The sequence below is a fragment of the Gadus chalcogrammus genome, chromosome 2 (assembly GCF_026213295.1).
Source record: "Gadus chalcogrammus isolate NIFS_2021 chromosome 2, NIFS_Gcha_1.0, whole genome shotgun sequence".
Classification (NCBI taxonomy): domain Eukaryota; kingdom Metazoa; phylum Chordata; class Actinopteri; order Gadiformes; family Gadidae; genus Gadus; species Gadus chalcogrammus.
Genome location: NC_079413.1, coordinates 22,050,591 through 22,062,664, shown reverse-complemented (window position 1 = coordinate 22,062,664; position 12,074 = coordinate 22,050,591). Strand labels below are relative to the sequence as shown.

The 12,074-nt window shown below is 44.0% G+C and overlaps 1 long non-coding RNA gene and 1 pseudogene across 1 annotated transcript; both read right to left on the bottom strand.

The window, feature by feature from the left end:
• Nucleotides 1–1,162: 1,162 nt before the first annotated feature.
• On the bottom strand, nt 1,163–3,023 carry LOC130399763 (uncharacterized). The gene is made up of 3 exons (XR_008902267.1): nt 2,963–3,023; nt 2,696–2,793; nt 1,163–1,256 (listed from the first exon to the last, which is right to left on the bottom strand). It is a non-coding gene; the product is annotated as an uncharacterized LOC130399763 (long non-coding RNA).
• A 111-nt stretch (nt 3,024–3,134) lies between these two features.
• On the bottom strand, nt 3,135–8,798 carry LOC130402536 (trypsin-1-like; annotated as a pseudogene).
• Nucleotides 8,799–12,074: the final 3,276 nt, after the last annotated feature.

Below are 12,074 nucleotides of genomic sequence, written 5' to 3'. Positions count from 1 at the left end.
CTTTTCAAATGACAAAAAGATGGATCCCCTTTGACGTGCCATATCTTAATTTAACGTGTCGTGCCATATCTAAAAAAGTTACAAGCCAAGCTAGCTTGCTACAAGTATCAAGTGCTGTAGTGTCAGCTGTAACAGTTAAGGTAACAACGGTTACATTTTTTCAAAAAGCAACGAGTTTACGAGAGACTTGTGAATATATTGTGGCCCCTCTTTATCGAACCTACTCCTGAATTTGTTCACATTTCACCGAATCCATCATGGCAGACACTGAACACAACTCAATCCTATTTAATTCCTTGTTTAAACTAGTTACCTAATCCAGAGTACACTAAATGTTGCAACACATTTTTGATTAATTATTAATCGCTTTAACCTAGATTTTACTTACATAGAAAACCCTAAACCAGGATTAATCATCCATGTTGGTGCAACCCCCATAGTTTTTGTATCCCTGCTGAACAGTGGTTCCCTTGACGGTCTCCCCACTGTATGGTATTATTAAAGTACGCATATCGGCATTCAACCTTCAAAAAACCTCTACATCGTTATTCATTGTCATCAACTTGTTTAACTGAATTTATTTTGAAAATGAAACTTTGAAATTACTATTTTGCTTGTTAAGTTCATATAACACACCCCCAGTGTAATAACATTCCCAACCTTTAGTCTCTCTAACCATTGCTAGCTAAACGAAAGAACAATTCCAACCCAAACAAAATAAGAAGCACGTATCAAAAGAGATATGTGTTTATAACTCTGCACCTTCACATGCAGAGCAAAAAAGTAATATGAATCAACACAAACTATATATCCATGTGTAAGCTGAGACTCCACCGACTCCAGCATCCATGAAAACCCCAAAAGGAAAAACAAGATGCTGTGTGATCGTGTCTTAACATGATCACATACTTCCCTCCATGAGATCCACACAACGTGAATATAAACCGGAGTCGAGCCCTTCCAGGCCACACACTGCCTCTAGACCAGCGCAGAGAAGAGGTAGATGGAGGAGAGGAGGAGGAGGTAGGACATGGAGAAGCGTGCGTCTGACGCGTGACTGGTGGTGGGTGTTGGGGACGGAAGACTCCCCAGATTTCCTTCAGGAAGCTAGCAATCGCGTTGTGGAGATGAACATGGACTGGTCGGCGGCTCTCTCTGAGCGCACCATGCTGCTGTTGCCCATGACGTTGGGAAGCCCCGGCCACTTGGGTCCAAGAGTTGCCGCTCTTGCACATCAGGGGGCCTCCGGCGTCACCCTGAAACCAAACACACGTGTCATCCCACCGGCACCGAGCCACACACACGCCTCTAAACCCACTCCAGAGCACCAACATGTGTCCACCCTAGCTTGAAAACGACTGTAACATATGAATGTAGCCTACCAATGACAAATCATGCACAATTCTCGCATATCGTTAGCATCAGGGCATGGTTGCCATATTTAAGTCATATTTTGGCCAAATTGTGATATCTGATTCACTGGGCCTCATTGGCTATATCTTATATCTTCTAACTTTTTACGCTAAATACACGATGAACTCTAAAATTTGACTTAGGCATTAGCCAAGGCAAACGGCTGTGATGTAAATCTTGAACATACATTTTGGCATGGTGAGCAGTTGCGGCTAGTGATCAAAAATGTCGGTGGGGCACAGTTATAGGACAGTGGGTCTGGGGTCCCCCCCCCCCCCCCTGCAGAATTGATTTCCTGTATTCTGGTGCATTTTGGGGATGGCCACTACCTATTTACCTACTATTCTTCAGATTCATAGCCTACATCCTGACTTGCAGGGCCTGGACAAGCTCACACTGCATATACAGACCTACTTTATGGCCATTCAACCAGCCATTGCTATTTGACCCATTATTGTTATTCTGATATTGAGACAAATCATGATCACTGTCCTATAGCGTCCATTTTTGTGAAAATCAATGTCTACTTCAAATGCTGTTAGAAATATGGGACAGTTGCTTCATTTTGTTTATATGCCACAGGCCGAAGGACTTAAATAATATGTAACTTACATGCTCCTTTTAAGTATAACATTGCTTGGGGAGTCCAATTCCTCCACTGAAAAGGGTTGAAAGTGCTTGCAACTCTCTGCTATTTAGCAATCTATCTCTTCTCTACATGTGGTTGTGTTGCGCGAAATGCTGCTGAGGGAGGTAACCTATTTGATTGATTCGCTGAATTGTCCAATCATGTGGTGATAAAAAGAAAAGCAATACCATTGGCCTGGGGCGCACACTGATGCGACCCGAGGGAGAATTTTCTTGCTCCAATGAAAAGTTGTCTGCTTGATAGACAGCAAAAAGTAAGCGAGCTTTCATTGACTTCAACGTGGCCGGCGCCCCTGATTTGGAGGAAGGCTTTATTTTGAAAGACCAATAACTAGCCTAGCCCAAATCATTGTCGTTCAGACACATTTAAATGGTTACTGGCAGTGACAAGTATATCACACAATTAAACGAGGATAGACGCTGTTTAATGTATACAACTATGTATTTTTGTTGATTTAACGCTATGTATTTTTGTTGATTTATTTCGTATTGATAATAGTTGATTAATAGTTGGCAGATATATTCAAGTGAAGACTTCACGGAGGGGTGGCGCCCTAGCGCCCTCTATTGACCAACCGCCACTGATTGTGAGCCATGAATTAAGAGGATTCTGAACTGTTGTCCTTTTCATTACCATTCTCACAGTCAGCGCTTCGGTGCAGATGTAGTCACTGGATGACGTGTTGCTACAACCCACCACCGTGGTGTTGAACTCCTGCAGGGTTTCTTGGGCTGTGGTCAGGTCAGAGAAGTCACGGTCAACCAAACAGTTTGGACAATATACAGAGTAACGCTGAGTGCTTGAAACAAAGAACTAGTAGAACTACAATCAATGATCCGATTTTGTAACAAAAAGCCTTGTTGACACCAGAAGGGGGTGCGCTGTGGATGGGGTCCTCACCGCCTCCCTGGCCCATGCCCCAGCCTGCCATCCAACAGTCAGTGTTGTTCAGGAAGCTGCCATCCCCTGGTCCAGACAGATGGGCTGGATGTAGTCCGAGAGCCTCGGTGCACTGGACAGCATGAGCACGGCGATGTTGTCTCCGCTGAGATTGCTGAGGGTGATGGGATTTCACCCCCAGGGTCATGTTGAAGGAGTTGGGGCCGTTCAGATTCCGGCGGCCCAACTCAACCGTCCAGTAGGAGGCATTGGGGTACCTAAGTGAAGGGAGGGAAACCACCAGGGTGAGGGATCGACGGCCATTTGAAACAGGATATCGTCAGGTAAAGAAACCCTGATCCAATTGGATCACGGTGCAGATAGGCTTGTCATTCAACAACAACGGCAAACCTATTTTATGTCTCAGGATTGATGCATGCGTTTTTGGACACTCTGATTCATGTAAAAAAGTGTACACCGCTTGATAAATGTGTGGACGACGAATGACTGTAACCATTGAGTGATAGCAAGGGGTAAGGGATTATTATTGTCAGGTGTGAAATATTCCCCCTTTTTGTAAAATGTAAAATTCTGTAAAAACTGAAAGAAAGGATTGATACATGGTTGTGCTCGGAAAAAAACACAAAGAGCAACATACACAGAATGCACGTCGTACATCGTCAAGACAGACACAACAAGCAGACTTACATGGTGAAGCACGAGGCGTCGCTCAGGACTGCATCCGCAGTCACCAGGGTGCCGCCGCACATGTGCGTGCCGTTGACCTGCAGGCTAGCGATCCAGGGCCACACGCCGGCGGACTGCACCAGCCCCCTGCTGTCGCGGGTGTTCATGGGGGCGCTGCCGCACGTCAACGCTGGAACCAGGGACCATCAGGGGTGGGCCAAAGAAGGCAGAAATGGAAGAGGTCAACAACATTGTAATGCTTATGAAATAGAAACCTTGCAGCCCTAGCCGAGCCGCGACCCAATGCTTTAGTCAAGGGAAGTAATCCAGTAAATTCTAGTTGGTTTTTCTGTATATTTTGTTACTGAAATATATGTATTACTGGCTTAGGGGGAATTGATTGGTATGTCAGAATAACAGTCAGAATAATGTCAGAATAACAGTCCATCATAGATGACCAAATGATAGTTTTACCTCCACACTCTAGCATATCACTAGGGTACCACTGCGACGTGTGTCAACAAAGACCGAGGATCCAACACCCTCATTGTCCACAGATGGAGACAAAAGGCCACTTACGTGCGGGGGCGGTCGGTGAGGCGGTGACTGGGCCGGATGGAGGGTCGCCACAGTTGAAGGTGGCGTCGCTGTCGATTCCCGCGGATCGGAAGTCCACGAAGCCGGGCTGGTTGGTGGTGATGATACCGTTGATCCAAGCCTGATATTCGGATACTCTGGCGTATACTCCAGGGAAGTTGGGCAAGGCACATCCTTGACCAAAGCTCACCACTCCCGAACTGGACCCACTGCACACCCTGTTTGCCTACAAGAGGACCACCAGAGTCACCCTTTAGGGGAAGAGGATCAAAGCCACGATGGGTTAGCAAAATACCTCAAACTGCATGAAGTTAGAGTCATTGCCAGGTCCTTTATGATTGGTTTTGTGCTTTGGGTGTCTGATGCTGAATTGGTGGGGTACGTTTTGTTTTGCACTAATGACTTTTTCGTGTGCTATAAGGCCTAACTCACTATGTCATCCCTCCTGCCTCACCTAATGCATTATTTTTGCATGCTAAACTGAATTTTGTTGTCCAGAACAAAAATATTGAATCTAATCTAGTCTAGGGAGCTCCTCCTAAAACATGACTGGTTTAACAGTTACCTGACACGAGTCCTTCCCTCCAGCCGACAATCCAGCGCAGATCATGTTGTTGGTGATTATGCCATAGCTGCAGTCACACTCCCTGTTGCCCACTATGGGCAGGTCCACTTCCTGGAGGATGTCCGCGGCTGAACCTATGAATGGAAGGAATGAAACGGGACTTTGAAAAGGCAGCTCATACTGGGGCCCTGCTGTGTGAAACGACTTGATTTACGGTCGTATTGACCCCCTCAGTGGTTCTGACAGTGCACAATGCAAGTGCAGAGACCCCACTCTAAACTGTGGCACATATGTTAACTAGTTAAATGGTACATGGTCTGCATATATATAACCAATTTCTAACCAGTGGCCACTAAGAGCGCTTCACAATATGGTCAACCATTCACCATTCATGCACACATTCACACACCGTCGGCGGTGGTCAACCATGTAAGGCGACAGCCAGCTCGTCAGGACCAGTTAGGGTGAGGTGTCTTGTCTCAGAGACACCTCGACACTCAGGACTAGGTCTAGGGACATACGCCAGAAGAAGAAGACCCACCTCCAGACGAGGTGGTGCCCCAGCCAGTGACCCAGTTGATGATGCCGCTGTTGAACGTGCTTCCGTCCGCGCCAGGCAGACGGGCGCGATGTAGTCTGTGAAGGTGACAGCCGAGGAGAGCTCCAGCAGGCAGATGTCGTTGTCGTTGGTGGACCCACTGTAATCGGGGTGACAGACGATCCTGGAGATGGTCCGGGACTGCTCGTTGGGGTTGCTGCCCGCCTGGTCCTGACGGCCCAGGAAGACCGTGAAACCTGTCGTGTCAGTTCTGATCGGAAAGGAAAAAACGTCACCGTTAGTCTCGTTCGTCTGAAATTAATGTTCATCGAGTTGTTGACGAACCAGAGATGAGGAACATGTTTTGGCTATTGCCGGATGTAGAAAGATTGATGTTACGTGGTGAAGCAGTGGGCAGCGGTCAGCACCCACAGATTGTTGATCAGAGACCCCCCACAGAAGGGGCCAAACGTGTGCAAACTGGCCTGCCAGGGCCAGGTGCCCGGAGAAGCATCCACTCCCCCAACGATCTTGGTGTTGAGTGGAGCCCGACCACACACTGAAAAAGGTTCAAGGGTGTCAGAGAAGGAGCAATGGCCTCTATGAACGCCTGCTGCTGCAGTGCCCCTGACTAAAGACAAAGCCCACATTCTCTGCCTCACTTCATTTTTAATAGTATACTCAGAATACATTTCATCGATGTAGCTCTTTTCAAAAAAGTCAGACACTTTGCACAATACCAAAAAGAGTCAAATAAAGTCACGGGTAGATATCCATGAAAATATACAATGCCTATATATATGCAAAGATAACATGCTATACACAAACTGAAATCTTTTTAGCGTGAAATTGATCAATTTTAAATACATTGATTCAAGCAGAATGTATGGGCATCGATAAGGAAATAGGGCAGCCTCTCGGGGAATGTAAATAAATGGTCAAGTTAAATTATAATTAATTAAAACGTAGCGTTTTTTATTTAGAATTTCTTACCATTTAGCTGTGAGGACACCTCTGCAAAAAGAAAAGGGAGAAAATGTATAACAAGTGAATCAAATATAATATGATAATAATAATATAATATAATGATAACTATAATAATAATAATAAAATAAAATTTTGTCAAAATAAGTCCCGATGTTGTAATTCTGTTTCTGTTCCCTGGGAGGTAGTGCAGTCTGATTAACTCAAACGTTTCTGAGTTTACAGCCATGTGATAGTTGTGTACATCCAGTTACCATTGATTACCATTTGATCGAATAACATGTTTTTATATATATTTATCCTAAGCTACATTATAATAGAATAGTCATTGAATATATTCACTAGGTAAAAAAATGTTAACAGATATGTTGTTCAACAAATGGGCGGAGCTATTTCAGGCAGGACCTATCAGTTGACAGCTCAACGGTCCAATCTCAGGCTCATACTCTGATAGGCGGACCATCGAGTGGCTGCTCACTGCAGAGCCAATAACACTCTTTGATAGGTCCATGGAATTTCTCCTACTGTGACAGAAATTTACATATCGTGACGGAAGTAGGAACAACGAAAAAAACAAAACAGCTAATGAATCTGCTCCTGTGTATGTCACTGATCCGTACCGTAAACCAATATATTTGTACCTAACCATAACCATGACCATGGCCAACAATTCTACCCACTAAACCTAACCATCAGCTTACCTTAACCCCTAAACCCGACCATAACCCTACCTTAAACCCTAATCCTAACCATAACCCCTAAACCAAACCATAACCCTACCTTAAACCCTAATCATAACCACAATCCCCTTTTAACCCTTAACCTAACCCCTAAACCTAACCATAACCCTACCTTCACCTCGTTGATTGACCAGCATAAAACCCAATCAGCAATTTGACTCGGCATTACGCATCACTTGAGTGAGTCAATTTAAGACCTCTTATCTCACAAGCACACTCTGTGAAGTTAATTCTTGAAGTTGGTTCTTCTCGGTTTGACGTATCCTACACAATGGGTGTCTGACACATCCCATTTGGTACTGTTTAGTCCAAATATCTGTGGTCAGATGTTGGTCTGCTGTTGGCATTCTGTATCTGACATCTGTATGTCATGCTTCCAGTCCTACAACAGGGAGCACTTTAAAAGAGTGACATCATACCAGGAAACGAGAGTGTATCTCAAAATCATGTCCTACAATAAGTGGTTAAATCTATGGGGTTATTTCTGGCACAACAAGGTCCCTGGGTAGGGTTGGACTTGTTTCCCGCAACACCAACGCCTCCATTCATAATCTGACGCATACAGGTTTTTGTCGGTCTGGTTCATGGGGAATGAGACTAAAGGCATTTTAAATAACATTCAGGGATTCTCCACCACCCCACTATTGTGGTCGATTATTGACGGAAAATATGTTCACACAAAGTCAGTGGTGAAAGCAATTTACAAGTCAAAGAACCCCACTCAATGGCAGCTGCTCTCTTTAAATAGAGGGCAATGCAGAGTTTCTCTAACACAGGTGACAGTCTCCGGTGAGTCTGTACATTCTTATTGAATGATGATCTAGTTTACAATATAGTTACTACTACCTATGATTTGATTAATAATTATTCATCAATTATTCTTGCTACAATTTAATATACATTTCACACTGTCAAAGGATTAAATTAGCAATAATATAAAATATAATATAGAATTAGAATTAGAATAATATATAGATCATATCCTAGTAATATTTGTGTGGTATTTTGCACAATCATTTTCTCAATTTTTGGTTGGTGTTACTTGAGTTTCTGGTGGAGATTGTGGTCGTCCTTCAGCCCCAAAATAGTGGGGAACCACTCAAGGCAGAACCAGAGGCCTTAAGCTACCGAGTGAAACATGAGCCACCTGTATGACTTCCTCATCGCATCGGAAGATGGCACAAACAGATTACCTGGAGAATGTGCTATTCACCATAATGTGGATTATCTTGTTTGGTTCACATCGTCTTTTTAAGATGGTAAACGCAAAAACCCTGGTAGACAGCTTTGGCCAGTTTTGTTTCTTGTTTGAAGGCGGTTAGTTCAGTTCCCTTATAAAGCATAGAAGCTCTGTCCTTTTGTAGTGTGCATTCTTAATGAATAAAGAATTTAACGAAGGAAACCAAATCCCATTGGGAAAAACTGCTAAGGAAAACCAGACATAAATTAAGGCAGCGATTGCAATACAAAGCTTTGAGCTTTCTTCAGAGTGTAAACCCTCTCACACTCACACACACACACACACACACACACACACACACACACACACACACACACACACACACACACACACACACACACACGTGTGATCTGAGGACAAACAATCCTATCCATGAACCGGTCTATGTCCAGGTGACCTGTCCAGGTAGCCCAGGAGGAAGGAGAGGGGTACTTACCATGCACCACCAGCAGTAGCACCGCCACCCATAGCGCCTTGAGTCCAGCCATCCCAACAGTTTCAAGTCCTCAATTCAGTTGAGCCTTTTAAAACCTTTTTCTCCTCCCCTTTGCTTGTCACTCGACTGCCACAGCACAACACAGGTGGAAGACACGCCCACAGGACAGGTGCGGCTGCTTTGGCCCGTGTCAACTACATCATTACCTCACCTATGTTCAGGGCTGTGTTAGATGGTTGGCCCATCACCCGCCACAAGTACTTGCGTAATGCAGGGAATGCATGTTCGCCGGAGGCAGGCGGTCTAGCCTATAGCACATCTATGTCACCATGTTTAGGTAACCCTAACTCTAACCTTAATTGGGTAACAATGCAAAAGAGCGGCAAAACACTTGAATGCCTCAGCTCGCCCCTACTAGGCTTGGTACTTGGTCCGTTTTTTTGGTATTTTGGTATATTGGTTGCTGAAACAGTGTGTTCAAATTAGTTCTTTAAACTATAATTGTAATATTAAGTACTTGTATCGGTACTCCGTATCGGCAAATACCAAAAAGTAGTTACTTATACTTGGTCAGTGATCATGTAGGATGATAGTAAAAACCTCAGCATAGAATTTTTTTTGTAGTGCGACACTAGCAAAGACATTTCAGCACATCATCAAAACTGCCTATTCCATCTGATGCCAATTGCTGTCCCTTACTATTGTTATTTTTTCTTTATCTTATTGTTGTTTTTTCTTAATGACTTGTGTGTGTCTTTTCCCGGCGTCCCTGAGTGCCAAGAAAGACGCCTTCAAATGAAATGTATAATTTTTATGAATTTAGTTTTTAGTTTAGGCTACCTTCCACCACGTCTCCCCAAAGTGATATCATTGCCGAATGGCATTAGAAAACACCCGTTAATGCCAAAAACGACAAAAACTGGACTTTAACCCTATTTTGGAGACATTTTATAAATGATACACATATTGTGAGTGATTTCTGTGCCCATTAATCAAAACTTCCGGTTACTTCCTAGGCCTTCAACTCCGAAGTGCAAAGTCATTCTGACAGGGAAAGCGCAAGCTTGTCTCTATATTTATAACCATTTTTACTTTTAGATATGAATTATTGTTGATACTATTGTACAAATAAATAATGTAAAAGAAAAAATATCTTACAATATCAAGTAGAAATGTTTGATATTCTCTTATCAGGGTGGATGACATAGGTTGGTGGCACCGGAATTGAAAAACATAAAGTAAATGAAAGGAAGACTGTGTTGTTTAAACCTTGAAGGCATGTGTGCTTTAACTCCATAATGTAAGTTAATAATCCGGTGTTTCAGTCCCTCGTGTCACGTGACCTTGTGTACACAAAACCTCTTCAATCCTCAACACATCGGCTTATTTACTAATTTGCTTATTTACTTAAACAGGAAGCGTTGAACAATACAATAAGAAAAACCACACCACACTGCTTTAGTTCGAAAACACATTTAATTTTCAAAACAAACAATACACATCGCGTTTTAAAGCACAACACAAAAGCCTTGCAAACCAAACGAAAAACGACTTGTGACGCCTTGGGAGACAAAAGACGGGACGCCGCCATCAGGGTTGCCGCAGGAGGTTGACTTTCAGAACAAACAGCAGAGACAGAGACAGAGAGAGAGAGAGAGAGAGAGAGAGAGAGAGAGAGAGAGAGAGAGAGAGAGAGAGAGAGAGAGAGAGAGAGAGAGAGAGAGAGAGAGAGAGAGAGAGAGAGAGAGAGAGAGAGAGAGAGAGAGAGAGAGAGAAAGGGGGAGAGAGAGAGAGAGAGAGAGAGAGAGAGAGAGAGAGAGAGAGAGAGAGAGAGAGACGTCCTTGATGGGGCCTGGGGGGTCACGACAGGGGGGTAAAAAGATGGCCGGTCCGTGCGTTATGGTTGGCCCCAAAAACCAGCCGTTACCATCGGCCACTTGACTCGTAGGCTCTTCTTCTCATGGCGCTAGCTTAGTATGCTAACTCACCGGACACGCGGTACGTCGCGACTTTTCTCTCGGTGATAAACTCGATGGAAACTCTCTGTGTAACTCTGGGCCCATAACCTGCTAGCAGAGATGGTTTGCTCAACGATCCTGGCGTGCTTACCCAGTGCTAGGCCGAATATAATAAATGTAGAAATAACACACAGTGCATCAGTGCTGTTTGACTGGAACTGACCATCGTTTATTAAAACGCGCGCTCACTTGACCTCACTTCACATGTCAATTCAGGGACATCCTATTGGCTGCCGCTGTACACACAACACTGCATCCAGCATATTATGTATAACAAAGTAAATGCAACAGATTATGACAATGGAGGGCAGATACTTGTACATGTCAACAGAAATATCCCCTTTATCTTCGGCTAAATCCTTTTTTGACTTTGCCTTTTAAGTTTTTCCAGCAGGGTTTCAGTTTCGACTTGTCCCTCGTCTCCTTAACCCCAGTTGAGCCACTGAAGCGCTCTGCTCACCTCACCCGGGTCCCGTCCTTCTTGTCTGGCGTAATCAGGGCCGGAGTGCGACTCACTTTCCGCACGGGAGTTCCGTGATGCAGCCGAGCCCACCCCAATTAGGGGGAGCAGCTGGGGGTTATTTTTCTATGTACGAGCCCCTGAACGATGAAACGCTGCACTGGACAAAGCTGTCGTGCCTCCAAACCACAAAAACAAATAAACAAACAATTGAAAAATCAACTAAAGAACCCATTCAATTCCATTCTCAATATTGTACCAGATTTTTTACACAAGCAATGAGAGGATGCATGCTATATACACTAATGAACAGGCTCAAATGGGATAGTGAGATCGAGCTCAACCTTCCTGCAGGAATCTCTTACCTCTGATTGGTGGGTGGGCGTCTCCTGTTTGACAAAACCATTAATGCAGCACGAGCGCACCTTTCTGCTGTTTCGTCTGTCAAAGAGGCTAGCTAGTCTTTATCAGAAAATCCACGATTTCCAGCTGTGTTATAACATGACCAGGTAATAATTCATTTTAAAACCTTGACATAATCTGTCAGATGTATATTAAACGACCGTTGACCACGAGGCGATTCTATATGCCTCTTCTTGAATTGCCTAATGTTTAAATCGGCAGAGGCTTTTAATGGTGCGTAGGATGATAAGCATATGATAACGCGCAAGGAGCAGAAAAAGTTGACAAGGGTGCTAATGTAACAGGGTTGGTAATACCCTTAGTTTGAATTGCTGCAAAACAAATGTTTATAATGAAGATGTGTTGTTTTATTGTTTCCATTTCCATTGCCTTGTAACGGGGACGCTGGCGAGTCTAACGCCGCTCTGTATGGCTTGTTTTTATTCAGTATTTTCAATATTTCTCA